The following is a 17,848-nucleotide window of genomic DNA, read 5'->3' on the forward strand; positions in this document are numbered from 1 at the left end:
TCTCTACTATAAGGAAACAAATCTCAATCATGAGGAATCCATACATAGAGACTACTTATCTCCTACAAGCCTCATTTTCCAATGCCATTTCATTAGCTTTTCAGCATACAAAATTGGGATGATACATAAACATACAGTCCATAAGAGATCTTAAAAAGTGGATCTCTCACCCCAGCTCATGAGGGGATTTTATTCCTCTAACAGCTCTATAAGAGGGGGAAGTCAGGATCTAATAGCATATTTAATATTTACTGACTTCTTACTACATGCCTATATTTAATAACTCCATGTGGTTACTTGAACCACGGTACAAAAAAGCTTACTGAAGGATATTTCTACTGCCTTAATTGTGCAATTAGAGTTATCCCAGTTACTCCTTCTAGGCAAAGTTTTTTAAAAAACTGAATATTATGCATAAATCAAAACTAACAAGTATCTTAAAAGTATAGAAAGAAGAGACATCATCTGGGGTCATTAAGAGTCAAGAAATAATGAAGCAGCTTTGTCCTCATATTTTGTTTGCATCATATAAACTAAAATGGATACTAGAGAAATTGGAACTACACAACAAGTAACAAGTGAAGAAAAAAGATACCCAATGAAAAGTCCTTTCTCTGAAGCTCAGATATCAGGAAAGGAAACAACTAGTAAGAGAGACAACTTGTATGAGATGTGTTCCATCCCAGGCAAACACCCCTGGAAAACCCAAGTCACTCACCCATGCAGAGATCCAGTGGGGAGTTTAGACATTCATACATGCTGCCTATAATAGGATATCCATATTTCCCCCACCTGGCAAAAGGAGACCTAGTAATAAAGCAGTAATCAGACATACCTTTAGTGACAGTGCAGATACTGTAGGGACAGCAACAAAGTGTCCTCTCCCACCTCTCAGAGTGGTGTAAGAAAGGACTTACTGGAGTCCCCTCCAGCAAAAACAAGAAGTCCATGAATCAACCCTGAGGCAACAAAGCCTTAGTGGGGAATCTTGGCTGCTACTCACAATGAACAAAAATGAGGTATTCTCACTTTTTCAGGAACATTAATCATGTTAAGACTGTTGAAATACAAGTTTTAAATAAGGCCAGAGTCATCAAAAAATACTCAAAAGTCCCGAGTTCAAACCACAGTGTAATTGCACATATGAACCCATAGCCCTTATGACAGCATGGACAAGATTTGTGCAACCTCAAGCCAGACAGGGGCCCAGCCAGAATATATAGGGGACATTGGTAGGATGTCCAAGCTCTAGCTGGTAATGAATTTGGCTACTGATGGATGCCAGGAAGAGAGTCCTTTTTTCATATTAGTGTGATTCCTGGTAGATTGACCCGATTTTGGGACATTGACCCATTCCCAGGAGCACTAGTAAAGCTTGGATTGGAATCCACAGGTCTTTAAAACACAGAAACAAAAAGAAACAAAGAAGGAAGGGAGGGAGGGAGGGAGGGAGGGAGGAGAAAAGAGACATATAGCATAATCCTGTTGAATGTGATGAAAATACATTCTATAAAGTTTTGGAGTCCAAAAAATGTTATTCATAGAAAGCCATTCATCATACACATAAACAAAAATAGAATATTTATTTCAATTATAAAGTAAATTGAATAAATTCAATTATAAGCAAAATTGAATTTCTATAGGCTAATTATTTCAAGTCAAATAAATAGAAATAATCAGAAGACACCAATAACAAACTGCAAAGATGTTAGAATAATCTGACAAGACTCTGAAGTAGTGATCATAAATATTTCTCAAAAAATATATAAATCCCCAAAAGAATAAGCCCAGTGAATTTTATATGAAAACATCATAGTCACACATCTGAAAATGAAATCAAAGAAATAAATTTGAAAGAAACAACCGAGAAGAGAGATATGACACTTCATCTCTAGGGGAGGAAACAGTTCAAAATGCATGAGATTTAAAATCAGACACCATAGAATACATTAGGAATTGACATAATGCTTTTCAAAAGTTAAAGGAAAAAGAAAGGTCAGCCCAGAATTCTACATCCCATAAAAATATTCTTCTTGAACAGTAATCATAAACATCCTTCAATAGGAAGAAATCAGGACTACCACTGATCAAAGAATGCCAACAGCATTTTTGGGCAGGTCTAGTCTAAAGATTTGCTGGAAAGTTTTTTCAAACAGAAAGAAATTAATAGAAGAAAGAACCTTGAAGTATAAGAAAAGAAATAAAATATCGCAGAAAGGCATCTGCAAGTAAATGTAAGAAGCTCTTTCCTGAGCTTTCTAAACTATATCTACAATCAAAGAATCACAGTATTGTGAACACAATTATAAATGTACATGGAGGAAATATTTATAATACTTATAATAGAGGGACTATTATTTGAATCTCACATCGCCTCTTCTGTTTCCTCAAATTTTAAAAATGTCATGCTTTACATGGTTCCGTAACTATTTTTGTAAATAATTGAAGTGTGTGTCTGTGCATGAGAGAGGTAAGGGAAATTAAACATAAGAATGATAGTGTAATTTAACATTAATTGATAATAATACTGAATTCTTTATCTTATAAGTACTGATTACATAAATAAGTAATCAGTTTCATAGACTGGTGACAGGAATATAAATTATGTATTTGTAAGTTTGCACAGGTATACATTACTACTCTTTTATTAGGAACAGGTTGAATGCATTGTGTTTCTGTAAAAGACAGGCATTTTACCATTTAATGCTTCTTATCTATCTCCTCAAATATCTTAAGCAATCCTAGGGTGCCCTCAATGCAAAATAACTTTTCCATTATGTGACTCACTGCTCAGGTTTCTCTGAATAGTCTCTCATCTTTACCTGTTGTTACTTTTATTTAGCCAATTTGGGTGCGTCAGATTCCAACTTCGTATGAAGATAATTTGCAAGTATTGATGTTTATCATTTTAAATATTAAAGGAAAACACTAAGAAACAAGGAGATCTAGAATCTTATCCCCAATGAATCAGTAGATCTGTCACATAATGAACCTCTCTTTCTTTAACAAAATATATTCTAAAAAACCTCACAATATAAATGTCAGAGATTCAAGCTTTTTAAATGGTAGTGGTAGTAATACACTGTTATCAATATACTTTATTTCCAAATGCTAGCCAAAAAAGTGACAGGCAAGTATCATAGACACAAAAGAGAAATATCTTGAACATAGAAACCTTCTATTTGGCTGGCCCTTTTCTCCTTCCACTGGAATTAAGCAATTAATTTCAGAAATAAAAAATATAAAGTCTGACATGGTGGCACACACCTTTAATTCCAGCGCTCGGGAGACAAAAGCAGGTGAATCTCTGTGAGAACAAAGCCTACCCGGCCTACATAGCAAGTTCCAGGCCATCTGGAGCTAGAGGGAGTCACTGTCTCAAAAAAATAAATAAATAAATAAACAGACCTATATATATGCATATATATGTATATTATATAGTAAAAAACTGCATATAAATTATAAGAGGTACATTTAAGGAATACAAAACTTCAAATGAGAAATATGCTAAAAATGTGTAATTTTTATGTGCTGATTTAAGTATATACTTAAATATATTTTGTTTTATTTTGTTTCCAAACAAGGCCCCACCTATCTCAGGTTGATCTCCATGTAGCTGAGAATAACCTTGAACTTCTGATCCTGTTGCCTCTACCTCTAGATAATAAGTATGTGCCACCATGTCCAGTTTTATGGAGGGCTGAGGATTGAACCCATAACTTCTTATATGCCTGAGAATAACTCTACTATTGAACCACATTCCCTGCACTATTTAAGAATATTTTAAAATTCAACAAAAATAATATTACAAAGAGTTCTTAAAATTGAATTTATGAGTAACTGTTATTATTTGTCATTAATAATCTTCTCTCCCATATACACCCATATTTCTTTTTATTTAATATATATCTAGTCAATTTTAATATTCACATGATATCTTATGTATATTTTATTTTAAAGTGTTTTTCTTGTTTGTTGCTATTATTTCCTTTGTTTTTTAGTCATTAAAATTATTGGTGTTTTTCTCTTAGTGCTTCTATTTTATAAAGAATATTTTCACAAATTATGTTTTTTTTCCTTTAGAGGTTATTATATACTTTGTGTGTTTCTATATTTTAATCCTATGTTTTATATTTAGGAATAGCTATCTGACTGCAAGGTATATTGATCAGGGGCTCTTTAGTGAGTTCAAAGACAGTAAATTTAAATATTAAATTCTACTAGATCATAACGTTTTGCTTTCTCTTCTTTGATCCCATTTTCTTACATTATAATAATCTAATTATTTCTCTGTAAAGACAGAACATATATCACAAATTGGGTTTTTAAACTTCCATTATTTTCTTGAAATGCATCACCATATGAAGATCAGACTTGCTTTTCTAAGCCAAAGTTTATGATAGTATTATTTCCCATATTCAATATAGCTAATAGACTCTACAGTGTATACTGGAAAAACTCAAGAATAATTAAGAGACTGTGATGGTTTTTATCCTGTCAAGTTAATTCAGCTGGAGTTTTACTTCCAAGAAATACCTCTCCCTTGTTGGCACAAGGTTAGTGTCCACCAAACTAAAATTTGGTTAAGGGTTGGAAGATAAAAGTCAAGTACTGGGGTTGGAGAGACGGCTCAAAATTTAAGAGCACTTGCTCATGCAGAGGACCCAGGTTTGGTTTCTAGCACCCACATGGCAGCTCACAACCATCTGTAACCCCAGTTCCAGGGATTCTTGACACCTTCTTCTGCTTCTGCAGGCAATTCACATGTGTGGTACAAAACACTCATACACAAAATAAAAATAAATCTTTTTGTAATTGAACAATCCTTCGCGAATGAAGCAATAGCCATAAACATTTCGCAGAAGCAACTGTTTCCAGGCTCATTTTGTTTCCCCATCTACACTTGCTTTTTCCCAATTTCCAAGAGTGAACCAAGCAGAGCATTTCCCATAGACTTTCCTGCAAGCTTCCCAAGTGAATTCCTCTCTGCCCCATCTCCCAGCCCAGGGGCTGGACATCCTTGTCTTCTCATATTACTTTGAGAATTCAGACATGTCCATACATACCCTGGCTTTGACTCTTCTCTGATGTCTCATTTCCTGTATCAGTAACTCTTACTTAGAAGAAATGCTTTAGCATAGTGTAGTCTTTAAAACGGCAGAGCTATGCTAACTGAACCTGAAATAACTCAGATTACATGCTTTCAGACCCTTTGTTCCAACGATTTTTTCAACTTCCTGTTATTTTTTCAACTTCCTAAGTTATTTTTTTCAATTTATGCATATTTGTGTACACGCACATTCAAAAGTTAAGAAACAGACTCCTGAAAACAATGACTGCTAGATTCACATGCCTAGAGAACCAGAAGTTTATTTCAAACTGTTCGTTTAAACAAATAATGAATAATGCACTATTACGCATTTCATAAATACATACGGTTTTGTTAAAGTATGTACATCTAAGAAAGATTTTATTTTTATTTTATGTGCATGTGTATATTGCTTGCATATAGGTACGTGCACCCGTGTCATGCAATGCCCACAGAGGACGGAAGAGGCTGTCAGATCCCCTGGAACTGGAGTTATGGATAATTGTTAGCTGCCATGTGGGTGCTGGGATTTGAACCCGGGTCTTCTGCAAGAACAGCCAGTGTTCTTAATCGCTGAGCCAAAAAGTATGTAAATTTTTGGTAAATAATATGCAAATTAATTTTAAATTTCTCTTATGATTTCATTTGTATAACTAATAAAACCAAAACTGGGAAAGGAAGAGCTATCTTCTTTAAGGGAGTGTCTCTAGAAAGGTTGACTAGGCCCTAGTGGATCAACTTGTACTGAGGAACATCAGGGTACACTACTCATCTCAATAGGCCTTAACATAATTCACAGAATGCATAAAATCCAGTGTGGGGGCTATGGGAAGGTGCCTATGGGCAAAGGGGTATAAAGATTAATAAGATGTTATGTATGAAATACACAGTAATTCAACTGGGCTCTTAGGCTTTCTTGATATATTCCTAGCAAATATGTTGGAAATTACTGCTTATGTTACTGATATCAATAGATGGGGTATATTTGCTAAGGGTTAATGTTTCAGATGAAAACCTGCTTATCACTTTCAATGTTAGACTGAGACTCATAAAAGTATGCTAAAAAAGCATGTAAAACACATATCTATTTTTTCCAAAAATACTTTGAAAGAATATCAAGGCCAAGATGCTTTTTGCCTCTAACAACACATTTTCACAACTAAGTAATTTAGTTTTTGGATTTTTTAATTGACAATTTATCAATTTGGATCCTTGGATATTAGGCAGTATCTGTATGTGTAGAAGAATTAATTTGTCTTTATACAAATAGATTTTAGATGTCAGGAATCAAACCAAGACACGAAACAAGGGAGAAACTGATTTTACTAATGCATGTTCAGGCTTCTTTACCCATTGTTGCTTTGTTTTGTGTTATGCCCAAACACCCAGGGTAGATGGCTCAGTGTCCTAGTATTTCTATAAACTTTCTCTGTCCCCAAAGAGTCTGGCATTCTCGTGCTGCAGCCTCACACATAATCAAGGGAGCTATCTTATATGGTTTTGATTTCCATATTGTAAGACTGTTAAATGCTTCTGAAGGTGTTTACAATGCACATAGCCATTGGTATTTTAATCAGAGTTCACAAATTAACAGCCACATTTCTCTGAGATAGGGAATGAGCATGTCTTGAAGTGAAAACAAAAGTGCTGAGAAGCTTTTGCACTGGAAATCTTGACATCCACTGAGCAAATGACCACACCTGTATCTCCAAAGGTCAGTCAAGCCCTAAGGAGTGATTCATCTCCTGCTTCCATCTGCTTTGAGTTTTCCATAGGTCTCTCTCCTTTCAGAATTCAACTTGAGTAATTGTTGCTAGCAAAACCAAAAAGAGCAGATATATTTTGCCATTTACTTTTCTAAAAGCATCTCTAGAAATTAATTCTAAGCAATGGTACATGAATTTTCCATAACTTATCATTTCGGTTTCTTCAATTAGTATCTTTTTAAGGTTATGTATTTTATAGGTAAGGTTCCAAGTAAAGATCCACACATAAAAGGAATTATTAGTTATCTACATTAGTCTTCTAATACAGTAAATTTCTGAACAAAATTCCACCAGGTTTCCATGGAAGTTTAATATATTTTAAAGACTTTAGTATATTCTAAAATTTATTTGGAGTAAATGTGAAAATATAGTAAGACTTGTCAATGAGTTAGAAAAAATGGGAATTTAGTCATATATTGTATAGAATATTATCAGATGACAAAAGTGCTTTTTTAAAAGATAATCCAGTAATTTAATTTTAGAGGAAATATTTAATATTTTTGGAAAGATAAAACTAAATGGTTATTCATTTTATATTGTCTCATAAAGTGGAACAATGTCCATTATCCCAAAGGTATTATAATACATTACATCAACAACAATATAATGAGTTTAAGGTTGGAAAAATATTTTAAAAGAAGCATGTAAAGTGAGGAAGGAATGTAACTCAGTTGGAAGACTGCTTTGACAGCATGCATATAGCCCTAGGTACAATTCCTAGCAGTACATAAATCCAGGCATGGTGACCCACTCCTACAATCATAGAACTCAAGAGGTACAGACAAAGAGGATCAGAAGTTCAAGGTCATTCTCAGTTACATGATAAATTTGAGTCCACTCTGGGCTATAAGAAACTCTATGTCAAAAGCCAATTAGAAGGGGTAATGAGTGTATCATATCCATATGTACATTGACGATACAGACAGAGCCAGAATGCCAGACTCTCTAGGGGTAGAGAAAGGTGAGAAAGAGAGAGACTAGAGAGATTTTTGTACAATGACACTTAGCTTTTGCTCAATGAAAAAGATTTTTTTAAATAATTGAAATGGAAGAAAAAACAGGAGAACATGTCACAATTTATCTAACAAATAATAACAGTAATGTGAATTTATATAATCACTGAAATTCAAGTCAAAAATGGGAAAATTTCTGAAGAATTAAAAAGATGTTCAAAATCCAGAAGATGTATAACTGTTATGGGTTCTCCTCAGGCCAGCTGTGAAGACCCTGAGCTGGATCGGGTCCCCTGCCCATTAGGGAGGGCAAGAGGCTCAGAGTCACCACACACATATCATGAGTTGGGTAGAAGCAAGCACTAGGCGAGGTGCTGCAGACTCGCTTAATGCAGGAGGGGGCAGGCATTGTATTTCCCTTTTCTCCGCCCCCAAGTCCCTTTAGTCAGAGTGTCGTTTTCTGATTGGTCCAGGCCAGGCAGTCTGTTAGCAGTCACTGGGTTCGGGAGCAGGGTACAGAGGCATGGGCTCCTTTTGGCAGGCTATTTGCAGACCAAGAAGTGAAGTGAATTTTTGCTGAATCCCACGGCTCTGAGTCCACGCCATCTTTGGAGGCCTCCTGCTACATATAACAATATTTGTCTTCAGTAGTAATAAATTTAAATCAATAGTGTTACCATATGCTGGCCACGTGGTAAAATATTGGGCATGCATACATGCTGTGTGGCTATTAGACTTCTTCAATTTGTTCATTCTTATTCTCTAATGAATCAATTGATATTCAAAATTAAAGCAAGGGAACTTTCACCATCTGATCACTGGGGGAGTCTGAAATTGTAGACATCTCTGCTATTCCTCTCCTCATTTCTCAGCAGGTCTCTGTATCATGAGAGACCACCAAAGAACCAGAAATGCAAGGAAATTCCTGTCCTATGAAGTGAAGCTCCATAAGAGAAAAGAGGTTGGAGGAAAGCTTACACATAGATTTTCCCTCATTTCTCCTCTTTAATAAATGATCATAAAATCCACCTGATATTTTTTAAAGTATTTCTTGACTAGGAGAAAAAAATACACTAAACACTTAAACTACTAAAAAGGACAGCCCCATGTTTTCATAATAGGCAGAAAGACAAATATCACTTTAAATAAAAGAAAAACATCAATCTCCTTAGGTAAGAAAATGAATTAAATAACAGCAGAGGAGAGTGTGATCAAAGTGTTTCCAAAGTGCCCTCCTGAGAAACTGAGGCCAAAGATGTAAATATAAGCAAAACACAAATGACTAAATGAAAATTGCTTTGCTTCATCTCATTTTCCTTCTGAATTTTTTCATGATGTTACCAAATAGCATTCATTGGTGAATTTGAATATCTAACAAGTCATTTCAACAATTTCTGCCATATCTTAAGGGGATTAAAAAGTTATCATGGGAAGGGATGGGTGGTGATACATCTTAAGGGGATTAAAAAGTTATCATGGGAAGGGATGGGTGGTTATACAGCTCAATGGTAGAGGCTTGCTTAGTCCATGAGACCCTGGGTTCTACAACCCGTACCATGAAAAAGTTACATAAAAAAGATTAGTTTCCTTTTCTTAAAGTAATTAGTATGAAAAATAAAATGTGAAATTGTTCTCCCAAATACCTTTTACTTACTATGGAAAATCTCTAAACATGGCCTATTAACTTATAGTAACAGAGGGTGCAGCTAAAATTATCTATGCAGTTTGTCGTGTTTTTCTAATAATGAGTTTTCTCTATTGGCATTACAATAAAAATCATAATTTTAGGAGCCAGGCATGGTGGTGCATGCCTTTAATCCCAGCACTCAGGAGGCAGAGGCAGGTGGATCTCTGTGAATTCAAGGCCAGCCTGGTCTACATAGTGAGTTCCAGGACAGCTGGGGCTACAGGGAGACCAAAAACACTCATGATTTTATATATAATATGTGGTTTTTGTCTTTGGTTCTGTTTGAGAAAATCTTGAAACCAAAAAAAAAAAAGAGAGGGAGAGGGTGTGATTTGAGAGTTTCCACTTTCTGTTCAACCTCATTTTTTGTTAATTTTAAAGTTAACTGCCATAAATGTTTCAGCTCTAAATTGTTTGCCCAATATTTTCATGTATGAACACTTTTGTTAAAGCCTGAACTCATATTTAAATTCAAACTTATGATTATAATTTGAACATTTGGACTAATATAAATATTATATTTTTACATTCATCCCAAGCATATTCATGGAAAACCTTTGAAAATGTCTTTTCAAAAGAAGGTAAAACAACACTGAGAGACAGTGTTTGAATAAAGGGTATGTATGTGTATGTAGATCTTATTTTGCTTGTTGAATTCATGTTAGACAACTTTGATCTATAATTCAACATAACTAAATATAAAGCAGAACCTAGTTTCTCTTCCAACATGCATGCTGTACACATCATAGTCCATTGCCCATTCCTCAAAAGTGGGATCAAAGGTGTCCATTCTCCTTTTATCTCTTTTTATGATGTATATGAATATACTCTAAGGACTTTCTATAGTGGCAGGTTTCCATATAGCTTTTTCTAAACACCTTTAGTGTTAGTTATCCCTCCCCATACCCCTCCTCTGTCCTGCCCTCCCATTCTCCCACTCCATTTAACCCTTACTACTCTATAATTCCTTTTCCTCCTTTATACATTCTATTGCCCCCCCAGAAGCTTTCCCCCATCACCCATGGCTTCTTAGTCTCTTGACCTTTCTGGATTTTCAAATTGAAACATACATATCTATGATTTCAATGCTAGCATCCAGCTATGAGAGAGAACATGCAGCATTTGATTTCTGGGTCTGGGTTACCTCATCATGATTGTTCTTAACTCTATCCTTTTACCTGAAAATTCCATAATTTAATTTTTAAGAACTGAATAATACTCACTGTGTATATTATCTGTCACTATCAATTCATCAGTTTATGGACATCTGGGTTGTTTCCAATTCCTGGCTATTATGAACATGGATGAAGAGGTATTTCTGTTGTATTAAATAGAGTCTTTTGGGTATATGCCCAAGAGTGGTGTGACTGGATCAAATGGTATGTCAATTTCTAGCATTTTGAGGAATTTTTACACTGATTTCATAGTGGCTGCACCAGTTTGCACTCCCACCAGCAATGGATAAAAGTTTCCCTTTCTCTACATCCTCACCAAGATTTCTCATTGTTGAATTTTTTTTTGGCTCTTAGTCATTCTGAGTGGGGTAGGATAAAATATTAAAGTGGTTTTACATTTCCCCGATGACTAAAGATGTTGAAAACAAATTTAAGTATTTCTTACCCATTTGCATTTTATCTTATAACTCCCTGTTCATTTCCTTTCACAAATTTTAATTTTTATGTTATTTTTCTGAGTTCTTTGTATATTCTAGGCACTAACCCTCTGTCAGAGGTATAACAGATAAAGGTTTTTTTTTAATCCCATCTGTAGATTGCCTCTTCATTGAATGATAGTGTCCTTTGCTGTACAGAAGATTTTTAGTTTCATGACATTCTATTTGTAAATGGTTGAACATAATACTTACCCTATAGGATTCCTGTTTAGACATACTTTCCTATACTAGAAACCATATGCTAATAAAGTAAAAGCCCAATGACCATGCCTATACTAGAAACCATAGGCTTACAAAGTAAAAGCCCAATGACAGGAATAGAACCCCTCTTTTGAAGCTGTTGACCTGGGTCCAAAGACACTCAAACAATACTAACCTTTGCCTCTGTTCTTGCTACCCAGCAGAACTTCATAGTAAGACCCTGCTGGTGAAGACATTACATACATAAACTATAGAACATGCAAGGAGGAATCAAATATGTAATGACTTCAGTTTCATCTCTATTATCTAGCTTTCATAGTTTACAGTTATAGAGCTCAGAGCAATAGTAACAGCATGGGAAAATCCCACATAAGCTCAAGCCATTGAATATCCAAGAATTGATGTGGGAAATATATAAGAAACCACCGCAGCCACACTTGGGGAACTATTGGCAACTGATGACTACTGGGAAGGGAAGATTCAGTCACATTTAAGAGTGAGACTCTTAGTAGGCTGACTAGGCTCCGGTGGATGAACCTACACCCAAGGGCATTTGGAGACACAAATTCTCTCTCTCTCTCTCTCTCTCTCTCTCTCTCTCTCTCTCTCATATATATACACACACACAAATTGAATGGAGGGTGAGATACAGGAGGGTATCTAAATATGATAAAGTATATTGTGTGAAAATCACCAATATTTGATTTAAAAAACTTTTAAATAGAACATATTGCTATCCTATTAATCCCTAAATCTTCATAATTCACTTAGAACAAATGTAAACACATTTCTAGTTTAACAATAGACAGTAGATAATTATTTATTTACACTGTTTTTATTTGCCTTAAAAGTGTTAATGCTTTCCTTCAGGGATTAAATAATAGAGGTTATATGAGTCAGCACAAAACAACTTTAGATTGTCATGCACCAAAATATTTTATAATTGGATCTAGTTGAGCTGTATTAAATTTTCATGTATTAAATTTTTACCTGTTAAATTTTGTATATGTAGGAATTGATGCTAGATTATATGAGATTTAAAAAATTAAATAAAATGATACATTGAATATAATATTTTTTTCATAGAATGATCATTCCAATTTAACCATATAATTGAGCTAGAAACGGAACTGAAAGTACTTCAGTAATTTTAATTCATGTGGTAAATTAAAACTATTTCTGTTACTGCTATTTAGAACAAAAATAACATGCCCCACTCGGTATCCCACAGTGTTTGTTGGGTTGTAAGGTGACAGAGCTTGCTGATTGCCATTTCGTTTTTATAAGAAATGACATAAATATAATTAATGATAAGGCAATTCTGTTGATGTATTCTACCATCAAATAATACTGCTACACTTAAAATTCTGCCCTGGATGTCGACATGGTGTCAAGTTATATAAATTGTCCTCACTTGCCACCGTTTTCTTAAACTAGTCATTGACATAAGAGACGACATTGAATGATTTGACAGCAAGTGAATGAAGCCCCAATTTGTCATCTTAAAATGGTTCCAGTGCTCTAGACATAATTGGGGCCTTATGACTGCATGCCAAAATTGTCAAATCTGTTACCACACCTGCCAAAGATGTGCACAATTCATACCATCTTCCTTGTTTATCTATTCGTTTTCTTTCATGTAAGAGTTCAATTTTATAACAGTATTAGTTACCTTCTAAGGAAGCCTCTGAAGCCAGTCACTGGGATTCCCTGGATGCTAAAAACACATCATCTTTTCCCTTCCAATTTATATCATGTGTTCAAGCACATCATCATGGAAAACCAGAATTTCAAATGAAATTTTATTTTTCTTTTTCCATTGTTTTGGTGGGGGGGTTCATACATGAACACTGTGTTTGTGTTATTTTCACCTCTTCCAGTTCCCCTCCAAATCCTCCTACCCTCCACCACTCCCTCTCAATTTATTATCCTCCTCTTGGATTATTATCGTTACACATACATACATATATTTAAAAATAAGCATATATGTATACATAATGCACTGAGTCTATTTGGCAGTGCTTGTGTGCACCTGCATGATCTGCAATTTTTCCGGTTATTTTAAACTAAAAAAGAAAAATCTTAGCTTAGTATTTCACTAACACTGAAAATGACAAAAATTATTTCAACTTTAAATACAATACTGAATCTTCTACGTTTTTATAATTTTTTCATCCACGCTTATCTTTTACCAGATAGTCATATATTTGCATGCATATTTATATACATACATGTATGTGTTTGTTCAACATTTTGGATCAATAGTTTGCAGGGGTTTTCGCCCCTTTGCATGTATTTACCAGTATTATAATTAATAAATAAATGTATTCCCATTACGTAATTGGCAACAATTATTATGTACCAAAATAAAGTAAAATATACTTAAAATTTACAAAACTTAGAACTTTTGTGTGAGTTTGAGAATTCAATCCAATTTTGCTGTTAAAAGCATTGTAACGTTATTTATATTTCAATTTAATGGAAATGACCATTACTCACTTTTGACTTTCATGAAAGAGCACCACAGTGTATTGTACTTTTCTTACCAACAAACTGTGATATCTTCATATTTGGTAGCGAGCGCAAGATTTTACTTTATGTCCCTGTCACAATAGCTATGTGAAAAAAAGTATAGAAAAATCAGTGTCATAAAGACACTGACAATTAAGCCCAAGTCCCAACAACCTAATTTTTCCCTCCTTTTTTGGAAAACTAATTTCCTTATATTAGCCCATGGAGCAAAAGCACAATACTGATATAAGTACAAATTAAATAGGAGATCAAAATATTTGTCAGCTGATTTTTCTGGATTTAGAATGTTTTATTCATTTTTATTCTATGTGCATGAGTGTTTTGCCTACATGTATTTAAGTGTACCATGTGCATACCTGGTGATGATGAAGGCCAGACAGTGCATCTAAACCCCTGGAAAAGGAGTTAAGGATGGTTTTGAGCTACTTGTGAGTTTGGGAACCAAACCATGTACTCTTCAAGAGTATCAAGGACCCTTAACCACTGAGCCATCTCTCCAGAACCCCTCCACCATTTTTCCTCTTAAATTTTTTTTTTCTGAACTCTTTAAAGGCAAAATTTTTAAACCATGGAAAACAATTAGAAACAATGTACGTCAGTCACAGGTATGAAATAAGCCACAGCTCAAATATAAACTGAATAATCAAAGTAAGTTACATCAGATAATTGTTGTTAATGATTCAAATGAATTTCACTTATTTTCACTAACTTCTAAGTAAATATCTAGGAGATGGAGAGACGGCTTGACTAAGACCAATTTCTGCTACTGCAGAGGATTGAGGTTTGGGTCCTAGCACCTACAATGTGGCTCACAATCATCTATAAAAAGACTACTACTGTGAAAGGCATTAGTTTTTATATGAAGTGTTCCCCAAACAGCTTGTGTGTGTTAAATACTCAGTTGGCTTTGAGGAGTGATTGGCTCCTGAGGATGCGAATCTAATCAACTAACTGATCCCTTAATACATGCTTTAGTTTGACCAAAAGCAACTTATAAAAGAAAAAGCTTATTTTGGCTTACTGTTCCAGAAGGATGAGTCCATCATGGTGGGGAGGTATGGCAGCAAGCAACAGGCATGGTAGAAGACCCAAAAGCTGAAAGCTCACATCTTCAATCACAAATAGAGAGAGCAAGCCAGAAATGAAACTAGGATATGAACTCTCAAAGTCAGTCACCAGTGACCTACTTCCTCCAGCAAAGCTATACCTCCTAATGTTCACAAACACCACCATCAACTTGGAACCAAGTATAAAAATTGTTAAAATACATGAGCCTATGGGAGACATCTGTCATTCACACCACCACAATGGATTAATAATACTACGGGAGGTGGGTCACTGGGGCATATGTTTAAGAGATGCACTTATTCCCTCACCTTTTTTTCTGTCTCTCTATTTTCTGGATACTAAGGTGATCTGTACTGATCCACCATATGCCATGATATTTAGCCTTGTATCAGGCTTCACAGTAATGGAGTCAGCTGTTCGTGGTCTGTGATTCCAAATAATATCCTTCATCTCTTTAGCTACATATTCCAGGCATTTTGTCACAGCATTAAAAGGTTACTGATACAAGAGGAAAGAAGAAGTTACGTTTCATACTTGAATGTAACTTGAACATGGGGATAATTCAATGGTTGGTCCCATGTACACACTGAATGACCATAGGAGGCATATTTTGAGCTCTTCCAAGAAGGTATGCCCTGCATCACCTCATTAGCCATTATTCATAAATTAATAGTTTACAGTCTTGTCATTGAAAGGACCTTTGAGGAAAAAAATTAATATATAGGACAGTTATAAACATAGGTTAAAAAAGCAAGAGCAGTCGGGAAAAGAAGGGACATGGAAACAGAAAGACATAAGAAGAGAAACTGACAGAGAAGTAGAGGTTTATTTTCATCTAGTTTTAAACATTTCAATTTCAACTGAGTTTAGCATGTGGTAAACTGAGTTTGTTCCATTTCACAAATTAACAGCTTTCACAATGACTATAGATGTGTGTATTGGAAAAATATAAAAACTAAAGACTCAGTATATAGACTGGAGAGATGGCCGACAGGTTAAGAACACTGCTCTTGCAGAGGACTTGGGTTGGATTCCCAGTACCCACATGGTGATTAACAACTGTCTATAACTTCCATTCCAGGGGAATCTCATACCCTCTTCTGATCTCCACAGGCATTGCATGACATAGGTGCACTTACATACATGAAGGCAATACACACATACACATAAAATAAAATTAATAAATAAAATAAGTTTTAAATAAAGACAAAATATGCATTCATTCTTGGCATGATAATATGGTCTCTAACATAATTTAACAATATGTGACATCTTGAGAATCAGTACAATGATGCTTGTGTTAGAAAAGAAAGAACTTTGGGGGCCAGAGAGATGGCTCAGTGGTTAAGAGCACTAACTGTTGTTGTGGAAGACAAAGGTTTAATTCCAAGCACCCACATGCTGGCTAACAACCACTCATAACTCCAGTTCCATGGGGATCTGATGCCTTCTCAGGAGGATCTGATCATCTGCCAGCACTGCACAACACAGCTGTACTTACATACATGCATACAATACACTCATACACATAAAATAAAAATATTTTTAAAAGAAAAGAAATAACTTTCAAAAAAATATCAGGAGAGATTATAACTAAATATATTATTTTTTTGACCATCCAGAAATGCAGATAGTGAAAATTCAAGTAAAATGTTTATTTTGAAAATCACTATTGAAACTGCAAACAAATTAAATCAATGGTATCCTCGCTACTCTAATTTATTGATTATTTTATATAAACTACCTTGTAACCAATTGAATGCATATAAACTACTTGTATAGATCCATTAATTTTTAAGTTAAAATACATAGTTATGGTCATAATTGGCTTTTATGTGTTCTAAAATCTTACAGTGGTTTTTCAAGACTGAAAACCTGAACACTTACTACACATGTCAAAATTCACATCAGTTTTGGACCATCTCAAAAATGAAAACAGTGCTTACATTAACTTCTTAACCTTCTAAGTGAGACTCCTAAATCAAGTGTTGACTACGTTGGTTTGATTTATACTGGTCATACTCAACTTTCCAAACAATAAGTGAACCAGGATCAACTTTCTTGCTTGTTGAAAATGTTTTAAACAAGTGAGTAGCCCCATTTTTTTTTCCTATAGACTTCAACATACGTGTTCCAAATAACATTTTCTCTGAGATGTTGAGGCAGGATAGAAAAGCAGGGAAAATTACAACGACAAGACAAAGAAAAGTCAGTCCTCATCCAGAAGCCTCATTGAAGCCTCTTTCCAGCTGAGGAGGAAGATTTCCAACACAACTAACAACTGCTTAAAGCCTTTTTACCTTCCCAGTCTTAAACACACATTTTAAAAGAAATTTCAGCAGATAAACCAATTAATGTGAAAATGCATGTACTAGACTTCTTGTTTAATCCTAGTGACATCTACCTAGCTTGATTATAACTCCACCCAAGGCATCTTTGAATTCACCATTCAATCACAGGAGAAAAAAAAGAAGAGAGAAAAGATTTGTTTTTAAAGATTTATTAGTTTTACATGTACCAGAGTGTATCTACGTACACCTCATGCCATTGAGTGCCTAAGTAGGAATTATAGGTGGTGGTGAGCTACCATGTGGGTGCTGGGAACTGAACCCAGTTCTCAGCAAGAGCAACAAGTGCTCTTAACCACTAAGCCTTTTTTCTACCCCTAAGTAGAGTCTCTTGGCAAATTTTTTGAGATGTACCTCAAAAGCCATCAATAAGGCTAATGCTAAGACACTTACATTGAAACTTTCCTCTGAGAAGCCTGTTCCTGCACTTCAAATGTTCTTATTCTTTTTCTAAGTATCTCTTTCTTCTCTCAACCCACTACTTAGTCTATGTTAAAAAAGTTTGTGTTTTTTTTTTTTTTTAATAAACTGA

Source organism: Nannospalax galili, unplaced genomic scaffold (genome assembly GCF_000622305.1).
Source record: "Nannospalax galili isolate Female #2095 unplaced genomic scaffold, S.galili_v1.0 scaffold171, whole genome shotgun sequence".
Taxonomy (NCBI): domain Eukaryota; kingdom Metazoa; phylum Chordata; class Mammalia; order Rodentia; family Spalacidae; genus Nannospalax; species Nannospalax galili.